The sequence below is a fragment of the Columba livia genome, chromosome 7 (genome assembly GCF_036013475.1).
Source record: "Columba livia isolate bColLiv1 breed racing homer chromosome 7, bColLiv1.pat.W.v2, whole genome shotgun sequence".
Classification (NCBI taxonomy): domain Eukaryota; kingdom Metazoa; phylum Chordata; class Aves; order Columbiformes; family Columbidae; genus Columba; species Columba livia.
Window position 1 is genome coordinate 16270497 of NC_088608.1, and position 10596 is coordinate 16281092.

The window sequence follows — 10596 nt, forward strand, 5'->3', positions numbered from 1 at the left end:
CAATGAAAGAATGACAAAAATATGGTTCTCAGAGCTGGAGAACTTCCTGTCGCTTTTTAGCTCACCCACTGAAGAGGGAGGAAATATGTGACATTGCAATATAATTATTCTTTTTCCACTGTCAGGGACCCAGGACAACCGCATTACTCATGCAGAGCCATGAGCAAGCTGCACAGGTCCTCCCAAAACAAGTGGCAATAAAACTGCGCCATCTCCAGAGTTGATGACACATATTTGTTTGCTTCCATTCAGATTTATGTGGGTTTCCAAGGCTTCTCTTCCCTTTCTTTGATGTTGATCACAGACAAAATATGTCACTTTTGGCCAGAGGCTGGCACCAGGCACAAGTGCAACAGCAAGTGAATTTTATCAGTAATTAATGACATGCTGGCAGTGGATGGTTGGCCCTGAGAACCCCTTTGCCTAGGCCTGTGGCCAGGGGAGGGAAAGCAAGAACTTATGCTCAGTCCAATTGTACTTCATTCACTTGTCTCTTTCCCATCCAGTCCATGTTTCTGCCTGTCTTCCTGATCAATTCTATTCAGCTCTATACCCCTCCAACATGCGAGAGTACATATGCCCTCCACATACCCACTGTATCACAGTGTCAGATACCTAAACCCCTTTTTGTCTATGGGCTCATGCCTACCTGTCCTGATAGCATAGCTTAAATAGATTATTTTAGCATCTGCCAAAATCTGGAAATATTTTGGATGTTCAGATCAATGAAGTGCAAGTATATATATAATAACTGCTCCCCATCATCAGGTTCTGTAGTAACATTTAGTATATCAGGATTTACTAAGAAATTTAATGTGGTATCCAATATAAACCTTTTGAAAAACTGTGAGCTTCCTTCTGCTAATGGTATAGAGGAGATCTCAGCTTTACCACAAGACAAAGGAAATTTAATTCATCCCTACTTCTGCATCCAGCTTTGACTGCCTGGGCATTTGCCCAGAAGTTTGCACCTAAAAAGGAAAAGTACTGAGTGCTTCCTTGTCCTACTGGGGTGCTCAGTGGCATGGTGGAGAGGCCCCAAGACCGTGCATGTTTAGGAATGCACATGTTCTGCACACAGAGGTGTGACCTCCACCTCCTGAAGTCACTGCAGCAGATCTTGGTCCTGACCAAAACGTCACCGTTCAGCAGCTTCAGGCCTGAGTTTCAGTTGCTTCAGCTCACTGGATAGTGTCCAAGAGCTTGTCACACTGCCACAGCTCTGCTGGAGAAGTTGTATTTCTTCCCCTGTACCAGCTTTATCACAAAGCTTTTTTTCTGTATATATTTGCAATGATTTAAGAAGTAGATGACGGGGAGGCACAGAAGCTGGAGTACTCACATGCTGTGTGTGGCATCAGTGGATAAGCAGCGTTTGAAGGAAGTGAGTTATCCACCCACACACAATCAAGGCAGGGATTTTATTTCATTGCATTTTTTTTTTTACTTTTTCCTCTAGCCCAGGACTTACCATCGTAATGAAGAGTTTTTGCACTGGTTTGATCTCCAAGTCTCCCTATCTCCTCCTCCACGCATGTCCATGTGGCTGGGTCCCTTGAATGTTTATTCTGCTGTAGAGAAGTGCAATGATTTCTGGGCAGGATGTCCAAAGATAAATCTGGCTTGTGGCGAGAGTTAAAAAGATTACAGTAAGGCCTTGTTTACAAAAAAGAAGGATCAGCTGCTGTTTTTGGAGTTTGTTTAAAAATTCTTTTTTTAACCATCCTTCTTTGTGTTTAGGTTTGTTTCCCTTGTTAAATAAATAACCAGTAAGGTCTCCATTGATCACCTCTGTCCTGTGCGTGTGTATGAGCAGAGGAGAGAGGGAGAGGATTTTGTACCTAGTAATCAACTTTCTGGAGAGGCCAGAATATTTATAGGAAAACATTGTTAAGCTTCAGGGAATGGCAGGGTTAAATGCAGTCTGGAGCTGACTAATGAGGCTTAGATGTGAACAGGTGAGAGAGAGGTCACTTATGATAAATATCACATTTGTGAGGATATTCAATACCCTATACACACATGAATTTTTCATCTTTCTGCCTTGGGTTCTTCCAGAAGGTGGCCTGAGCAGCATCAGCTTGTGACCTGACCTGTCTGTGCAGCCATTTGACTCCTTTCTACAGCAGTAGCTCCAGGACCAGACCACCAGAACATCAGCAAGGTCTCTGGTACCTAAAACAGCCTGGACAAACACAAGGGTCTACCCAGCCTCTTCAGCCTTTTTACCCTGAAGGGCTGATGAAGCCTCTCAGAGAAAATAAGGATGAAGAGGAAGCTAATGCTGACCTCTGTTGACAAATTAATAGAAAAATTCAAAGACAGCTTCTGGCTCAATTGGTCCTTGGTCTGTAGTTCACTTCCCAGTGTAACCTTCCCTCCTCCTGCATGCTTGTCCTTCCCTAGGTTCATGCTTTGCAGGGACCGACAGCAATGCCTGATGTTTCTCTGGCTCATGCAGAGTGCTCACCAGCCTTGTCTCCACAAGCACATGTGCACAGCTCTCCCACTCATTGCCCTGGCTGTACGGTTAAGACAGACTCACATTCTGTGGTTCAGCCCAGCTCTTCAGGACCACCCTGAAATGCAGCACTCAGGACTATATGTCCCTCCCCAGTGGTGGAAGACGTTTTCATACAACATACAAAGAAGCTGGTGTGAATTCAAACAGCTAGATCTGTGATTTTACATAGGAGGTAACAAACTGAATCTCAGTGCAAGCCTCTTCAGAGAACAAAAAATAGTGCTTTGCTTAGATTGGATTTCCCAAAATAAGATAAAAGCAGGAGACAAGGGAGAAGGTGAGTAGAATTAATTTTAGGAGCACAGCCTGGATACAACTGAAGGTGAAGCAGGTATTGCTTTTTAAGAAAGCAGCAATGCAAATGGGTACTTTGAAGGCTGGTTCACTGATAAGGCCATAATTAACTGCAGAGACCTGAATGCATTCATCAATGTTTATGACCTCTTTACCAATGCTTACCAGGAAACAATAAGCAACAGGCTGTTGGTCCTAAGTGAAATGGAAGCTGCCAACATTCAAATTCCTTTCTGGAATGAGATCACCTTCAAAGGAGGGCTTCATTCTTCAGTATCTCTCTCCTGAAAAACAGTATTGCAAAATAGAGACTCTCCTACATGGAGCTGACTTGCACTACATTTTATTGAAAGCTAAGAAAAAGATCTGGAAGTACTGGGAATACGTTTTACAAAATCATCTGGTCACATAACAAGACAACACCTGTATGATTTATAGTTTAAACCATGAGAGTTAATGCACTTTGTTCAAGACCTTCTTTCAATTTGAGTTATTAATTTGTTCAATAAACCAATTTTTTTCGTCATTCAGTTCCTGCAACATTTATATAATTTTGAATTTAGACAGATATTTGTAGCAGCTTCTACTTGAGGAAATAAAAGAATGGTCAAATATCCTATTATCCATTCCTCATGTAGCCTACAGATAATTTTTTATCCTATTGTATAATATCCTTGTAATGGTAAAATGGTCAAATCAAGATATGCCTGCAGTGCTGCCTTAGGGTCATCGCACTTCAAACCAAGTTTAGCACCAACAAAAATGACATTTTCACAGGAAGACTAATTGCATTCTTATTTTCCACGATGCCAGATCTGAATCTTTGCAAAGGTTTTTAGAAGGACTGAAGCAGTGTGTTTGCCTCATGCCAGCCCTTGACCTGGGGTTAACATCAACCCCTAGATTTCCTCAGTGCATACTTGTGAGCTCCTTTCAAAGGATTGCCAAACACTTTTTGCACAGCTACTCATGAGAACCCTTAGAAAAATGGTAGCTTGGGTTTTCCAGCTCTTCTACATTGGTTAGGAGAAGCACAAGAGGGAGGTATAGACACTCTGAGCACTTTCTAGTTTTCTATCTCTAATGGCACCATAATGAAGCTGACAGAACTGTTAGGATTAGTTTAGTGCTGGAATTAAGCATCTGGACAAAAATTGGATATGATGGATTTTCCCCATTAAGGTTTTTGGTCTGAGCCCAAGATAAATGATTATTAGTGTAATTACAGGGTGATTATGCTAAGTTAATTAATGGTATGTAGCTTTATTTACAACATATTCTCTTTCCCCAAAGATTCAGAGAGCTCCTCCCCCTCCTAGTCCTCCCCTCCTTTAGCAGTATTTTTCCCCTCCTTTAGCAGCATATTTCTGCACAGACATTGGCATGCTCCAGAGGATTTAATCAATTGCTTACTTACAGAAGCTATAAGCAGATGTATTGACTTGAGGATTCACTCATCTGGCCTCTGATCTGGAAACCAATGGGGCTGTATGTGCTTGTAGTGCCTGAGGATGTGGCCCTGAGGTATTTCTAATAGTTCAGAGCTGGTCAGCATATGGGGCTCAATGCATCTGCAGTGCTGATGGGGACATGTGGAACTATGATGGGTCCGTGGATTCCCTGACAGAGGGCATGGGAACAGAAATTAGCCTTGAAGATCTTAAGGCCTACCCGTGAGAAAGATGGGAGTAAAGGAGTATCCAGAGATGTTAAGAATGTACCCATGAGAGAGAAGGGAATAAAAGAGTAACATTGATGATAGCAAAAATAGCCAATGAGATGTTACTGCTGTAACTTGTAACCAATAGTGAAGAGGCACATGAATTGGTAAAACTGTGTAAAAATGCACTTGTGGCAATAAATGGCATCTGCTACTTTCATCCTGGAAGAACTTGGTCTATGTCATTTGTCTGTCTCAACCGCAACAGGAACAGAGACACATCATGACCCACGCCATCTTTCCCTTCCATAGGAGAGAATATGGATAGTGCCATGCTGATAGAGGAAACCTTGAAGGCAGCATGTAATGAAGATACACCATTTCCCAGTAAATCCAAAGTGCTCAAGAGGGAAGAAAATGAAGCAAAACCAAATAACAATTCAACCAACAAACCCCACTGCAGTCACATTTGAAAACCCTCTGTGTATTCAGGCCAGCAATGTCGTGCAAATTAAGCTTGAAAGATAATAGCTTGCCTCTCACACCTACCTCTTCCCAGCAAAGGGTATCCTACCTACCAGGAAATCTTGAACAAAAGGAGGGTTGAGAAGGCAGCAGGTGTGTATGTGCCTTCACCCTTGGAAAGGCACCCCCTATATGAACACAGCAGAGCTCAGAGGAGGCACCAAGACTCCTGTGCATCCCATATCACTACAGGGCGAAATTCAGGTGCTTGTTCCCACTGTGTACTCAGGGAGGAGACCAGAGACCAGGCTGTGGAGGTAACTTCTTAACCATGCAGCAATCTTCAGACTGGTCATTTCAGGATAGGTGATGCAGAGGGATGAGAAAGGGCCTCTCTTGTAAAGCACTCCTCTTTCCCTTTTATTCTGATGTATTCTGAGTATCCAGTTCATACTTTGAGACTCTGCCACATAACAACAGGAGCTCTGAGTCTGACATCTCTTAGGCACTGATTTGTCCCCTTGCAGATCTTGGTGGATCTCTTGCCTCGTTTCAGATCCTAATGACAAAAAGCAGTCAAATATCTATATTCACCTCATTTTGCTAAGGAGACAAGACTTACATGATTGATCTGTGTCCACTTTGGTCAATTATTAGAGACACTGAAGAGCTAAAACTGATAAACAGAGGTCTCAAAACACTTAAAGCTGAATGCAAATAGGCGACCCATTAGAAAAGAGATACTTAGTCAATGCTAAGATATGTAAGCATAACACTGCATTAGGAATCAGAAAAGCCACTTGCACAAACAGCGTTCAAGTTTGCAAAAGAGATTATATCATGAGTCATGACTTCTTCACCATGCGTATTTCCTGGTATCTAGTAGGGGAGGTTGACAGCCTGTTGTTACTTAGCTGTTATGGAAAAATAAGCATCAGATAAAAAATATTAAAAAATAAACCTTGCTGGAGCTTCATCAGATAAACTTGTATCTTAAAAAGGCTGATCAGGTGATGTCAGGCCTTTGGTCATCCCAGTCCATCATGCTTCCATATAAAAAGGTGTCTAACTTCCTCCTTTATTTAGAAAATCTCTTCATACCTGTCGTCTTTGGGCTTCTCCTTTGCCAGCCCTTACTGTCAGCTGTCCCCAAAGCAAGCCAGGTCCCACTTTAAATGGATGGGGCCATTGCTATTTCGAGCTACTTTCCTTCCTCCTTCATTAATTGGTTCTGAAAGTCTTGGCCTAAGTGGCTTGCCTGCATCTGTGGCAAACTAGAAGAGATTCCCAGAAGTCCCATCCAAATGCCTGCCCTATAAAATCATCCTTCCTCTATGAAGGTCAACAAATCCCTTTCCTGTACTCCAGAAATGATGGGGTATTCCCTTAGCTTTGCATTGTCCAACAACCCAGCTCCATTAGGAAAGAATGTTTACCAAGATGATAATCCTGAGTCTAGTTCAGACACGAAGCTGCAGTGCCTCCGTCAGCCACTCAGTCAGCTCTCTCGGGACTGTGTTATCTAACTTCCCTGTCAGGGCACTGTTTGCTCTCCAGCCTGCATACATTCACCCATGTCTGATTTCTCCTGTCCTTGGGAAACATCTATGTTTCTTCCCCTGCAAAGGGAAAGCACAGTCCAGAGGCAAGGGAGAAATGATGTACCCTGCTCCACATCCTTTCCTGGATGTAAAGACCTTGAAGGCTTCTAGCTGCTGGGAATGTGCCGGGGGAATTACACTTCATGTCACCTTGGATTTGGGTCAGGAGAACAGCAAGTACATGACTCCTCCAGAGATTACTGGAAATTGTGCCCAGTGGTGTTGAACATGAGGAAGGAGCACAAATCTCTGAGCCAGGAATTGTGGCATTAAAGCTGAAGGATTTGATGTGTGAAGGAAGAAGACATTCACAAACATATCCCAGACAATGCAAATCCTCTATCTTAAGTGTCCCTAACCCAGGGCAAGAGAAAAGAAGCAGTTCTCTGCTTAGTATAAAGAAGCACAGCTCTGATTCACTCAGAAGAACTAACCTATTTCCAGTATATGAGGATCTGGCTTGATTTTGTGTAGTCAGTTCAGACTGCAGAGTAAGGTCTGTTGTGGTGTATCATCCCTGTCTCACAGGGAGCAAACAGAAACCATTACAGATGTGATCGAGGGACACAACACAGGGCAGAGGACAAGCAGAGCAGGTGTGGGTGGATGAACTGGAGACCCCAACAGCTTTGGACAGAGAACCATGATTCATGCGATACTTATTTGGATACATTATATTCCTGCAGGGTGGATGATGGAGAGATTGGCAGGAAAAAAAAAATGTCAGTAACTATTGAAGGACTGTGTAAGCTATACCACCTCTTTGAGTAGCCAGATATATGTCCGATATTGAGCATATCTCTTAGATCATGAAAACTGTTGAGCCAGCTCTGGAGCAAATGGCAAGGTCTCTCAGGTTCCCCTGGAGTCAGAGGGTGAAAGCAGACTTGTTTCTCTATAGGTGTGAAATACATAACAGTATCATGCTGCTGCTAGACTTTTCCATGGCCTGACTTCAGCCTCACCCTTTGCTTCCTTTCCAGCTGAGCGACATAGCTAGGAAATGTTTCAGAGCACAAGACAGGTTGATGTCTTTTGTGTGCCTCAGAATTCCTTTCCAAAAAACTCAGATGAAATCAAACCCACTTCCAAGAACAAAGTCCCAAGAAGGCGAAGAAGGTCAAACATTTCTTAAACATGGGGAAACTATAAATGTTTTAATGATACATGATATTCTGATTTGCAACCACCTGGATGTTTGTACTAGTTGGGATAAGTACTACATCACACCTTTAAAATCTCGACAAACCTGGCTAGATATGTGCATAAGTAAGCACAAGTGATAATTATATCAATTTTCAATGAATGCCTCTGTAATTCATTGGCACTGGCATGTCATATTTCAGATGTCTCCCTCATCCCTGGGCAGAAGTAGCACATACATCCAGAGGACAGAAAGGCAGACTGTCTGATTTCAGCTGGGGATACACCTGAAGGTTTGGACCTGAGCGACTTTCTAACAGCAGGTTTACCAAGGGGCTAAGATTTGAAGTTGTTTGTCCTGTTTCCAAACTGTCAATCTCACAAACAAACTGTCTTTTCTCTCCCAGGGCTCAGGAGCACAATTATTTCCAAGGCTCAAATTATCAAGCGTCAGTAGAGCCATGGTGATGAATCGCATGAGTGCTGTTAGGATCAGAGAAATTAGGACAGGAATGGACCTCAGCAGGTCACTGCAGCCAGCATTCTTCAGTCTGTGGTCCATGGTCTGGTAGGCATCAAGGCAGTAGCCAGGAAACTTTGCAATAACTTAGTTTTCCAGCTTACACACTCATTTCCACATGTGGGAACAAGCAAGGAAATCAGGGGTGGGTAGAGGGATGACGACAGTAACACGGTTCAGTTTGCAGTAGGCTGGAAGTGCAATCTATTGTAGAAACAGTGCACTAGGTGAACTGTGGTTCCTCCTGGATCAGAAAGGTGAAGTCACCCTTGGATGAAATGGGAGAGGGGAAGCAAGGGCTGAGGAACACCAGCTGAGTCCAATCCTAAAGGAGGATTCAGCTCTATTAAATAATTTCTGCCAAAAACTTTTCTAACTTCTTATTGAAAATTTTTACTAACACAGATTCCACCCCTTCCCTAGGCAATGTATTCCAGCGTTTATCTATTCTGACTGTGAAAAAGTGTTTCCTGATGTCTAACCTGACTCTTTCTCAGTGCAATTTAATCCCATTAGTTCTTGTCCAATCCATAGGAGACCAAGAAAGCAGTTTATTCCCTTTCTTAGCCCCAGGCAGCACAAGGTAAAGCATTACCACAAACCTCACTAAAAAGTGGACAGTATGCAACATAGAGAAGTTCAGAGTACTTAGCCCAGGGAAATTGGTGTTGGTGTTGGGAACACAAACCAACACCCTACTCCTCCTCAGCAAAGAGAATATACTTACTTCATGATAAAGAGGGGTATGTTGCAAGTCCCAAGACATCCTTGACCTGTAATCTTCCTTAGGGGAAAGAAGAAAAAGAAAGAAAAACAAACAAACAAACCCAAACAACAAAAACAAACAAACAAGGCAAACACCTACTTGTCTCCTAAATGGTTTGCATAAAAAAAAATTACTGAGAGCAAGGTGTCCCCAAGAGGATCCCACTGTCGCTGGAGTTTTCTTATAATTCCTTTGCTGTGCCAAGGAATCAGGAGGACCAACTGAAAAAAAAAAAAAAAAAGTGTTAAGAAAGGAACCTTTGTGGGCAGCTGTTAAAAGAAAGTCGAACACTTTTATTTATTTATTTTTCTAGGGGGATACATTGAAGGGAAGGGAGAACAACAAATAATTGCTTTTGGAGTAGCCCAAAAGCTCCCTGCTGACAGGTTGGTCCCACCCTCCCTTCTCCAGCACACAAGGACTCTTTTCAAAGAGGATCAGCTGGCCCATAAATTCCAACTTATGGTAATAAAAAAAAAAAAAAATAATAATGAAAAAAAAGAAATTACCAACTCCAGCCTACAACAGGGTTTAGGAAATGCAGGATCAAGAACAGTGATTAAAAAAGAAAAAAAAAGCCTCTCCTTGCCACTTAACTTTGCAGGTGGGATTTCTTCCAGTTCTCCCAGTTTTGTGGCTTCACTATCCAGAGCCTTCAGGAGGTTAAACTGGCACAACTCGGGGGTTTGCAGACACTATGTGGACTGGGGGAAGGGCAGGAGGAAATTAAGTGGCTTCTTTCTTTCCACCTTCCTTTCTGTAGTTATCTCTAGCAAGCCCTCAGAGCACCTATATTTAGACTAGGATATATAAAGAGGCACAGATGCACACTTGACCCAGGAACATTTCCCATTTTCTATTAAATTGACTCATTTTTAGCTTCTGTTTTGCTTTCTTCAGTGATCTGGGATCTGGCCAAGTACAAAAACAGGGCTCTTTAGGGCCACTTATTGAATAAAGATCTTGCCTGGGATTTAATTACAAATGTGGCGTTCCAGTTTAGATAGGCAATGATGCTGGATTCAGCAGGGAGATGACTCAGAATTCAGGGCCAAACACTTTGGCTTTGTGAGGCAGGAGAGCAGGAAGCATGGGGATGTGACATCCCCTTCAGCCCTCCTGGGACCACACATCTCCTGCTAAACAGTATGTTCAGTTCTTCTTATACAGGGGGAAGCTCCACTGGAGGCCAAGCTGGATTCTTTATCCCTCCTCCTTTTTTGGTAGGCCAGAAGTTGACTCCTCAAATTGTCAGAAACACACTCCTCCTTTCAAGGTTTAGCTTATTCCTGGCCACATTTATCTTTATGTCTTCTAGTATGAAACATTTTTACTTCAGATTAAATAACTCTTCCCTCTTTCGGGCATTTTATGCTCTGCAAACTCAGCATAGTCACAGGAAGTTAAGCCATCTTTTTGACCCCTTTTCTACAGAAAACAGGCAAAGTTCTCTGCTTTCTCTGATAAACAGGGTCTCCAATGCCCTTTTTCTTCCTAGAGTCCTACCATTTTATTTCTGTGCTGGTCTCAGTGTTTAATATGTACAGAAATGGGCTGCAAGTCTTGTCATGAAACAAGCTCTGGTCACAGGTACCTGCTCAAGGCCACAGTGTCCAGGCTGAG

The 10596-nt window shown here is 42.7% G+C and overlaps 1 long non-coding RNA gene across 1 annotated transcript; it reads right to left on the reverse strand.

The window, feature by feature from the left end:
• Positions 1–264: 264 nt before the first annotated feature.
• Positions 265–9866, reverse strand: LOC110360220 (uncharacterized). The gene is made up of 3 exons (XR_010474020.1): positions 9073–9866; positions 2984–3102; positions 265–1622 (listed from the first exon to the last, which is right to left on the reverse strand). It is a non-coding gene; the product is annotated as an uncharacterized LOC110360220 (long non-coding RNA).
• Between the last annotated feature and the right edge of the window lie 730 nt (positions 9867–10596).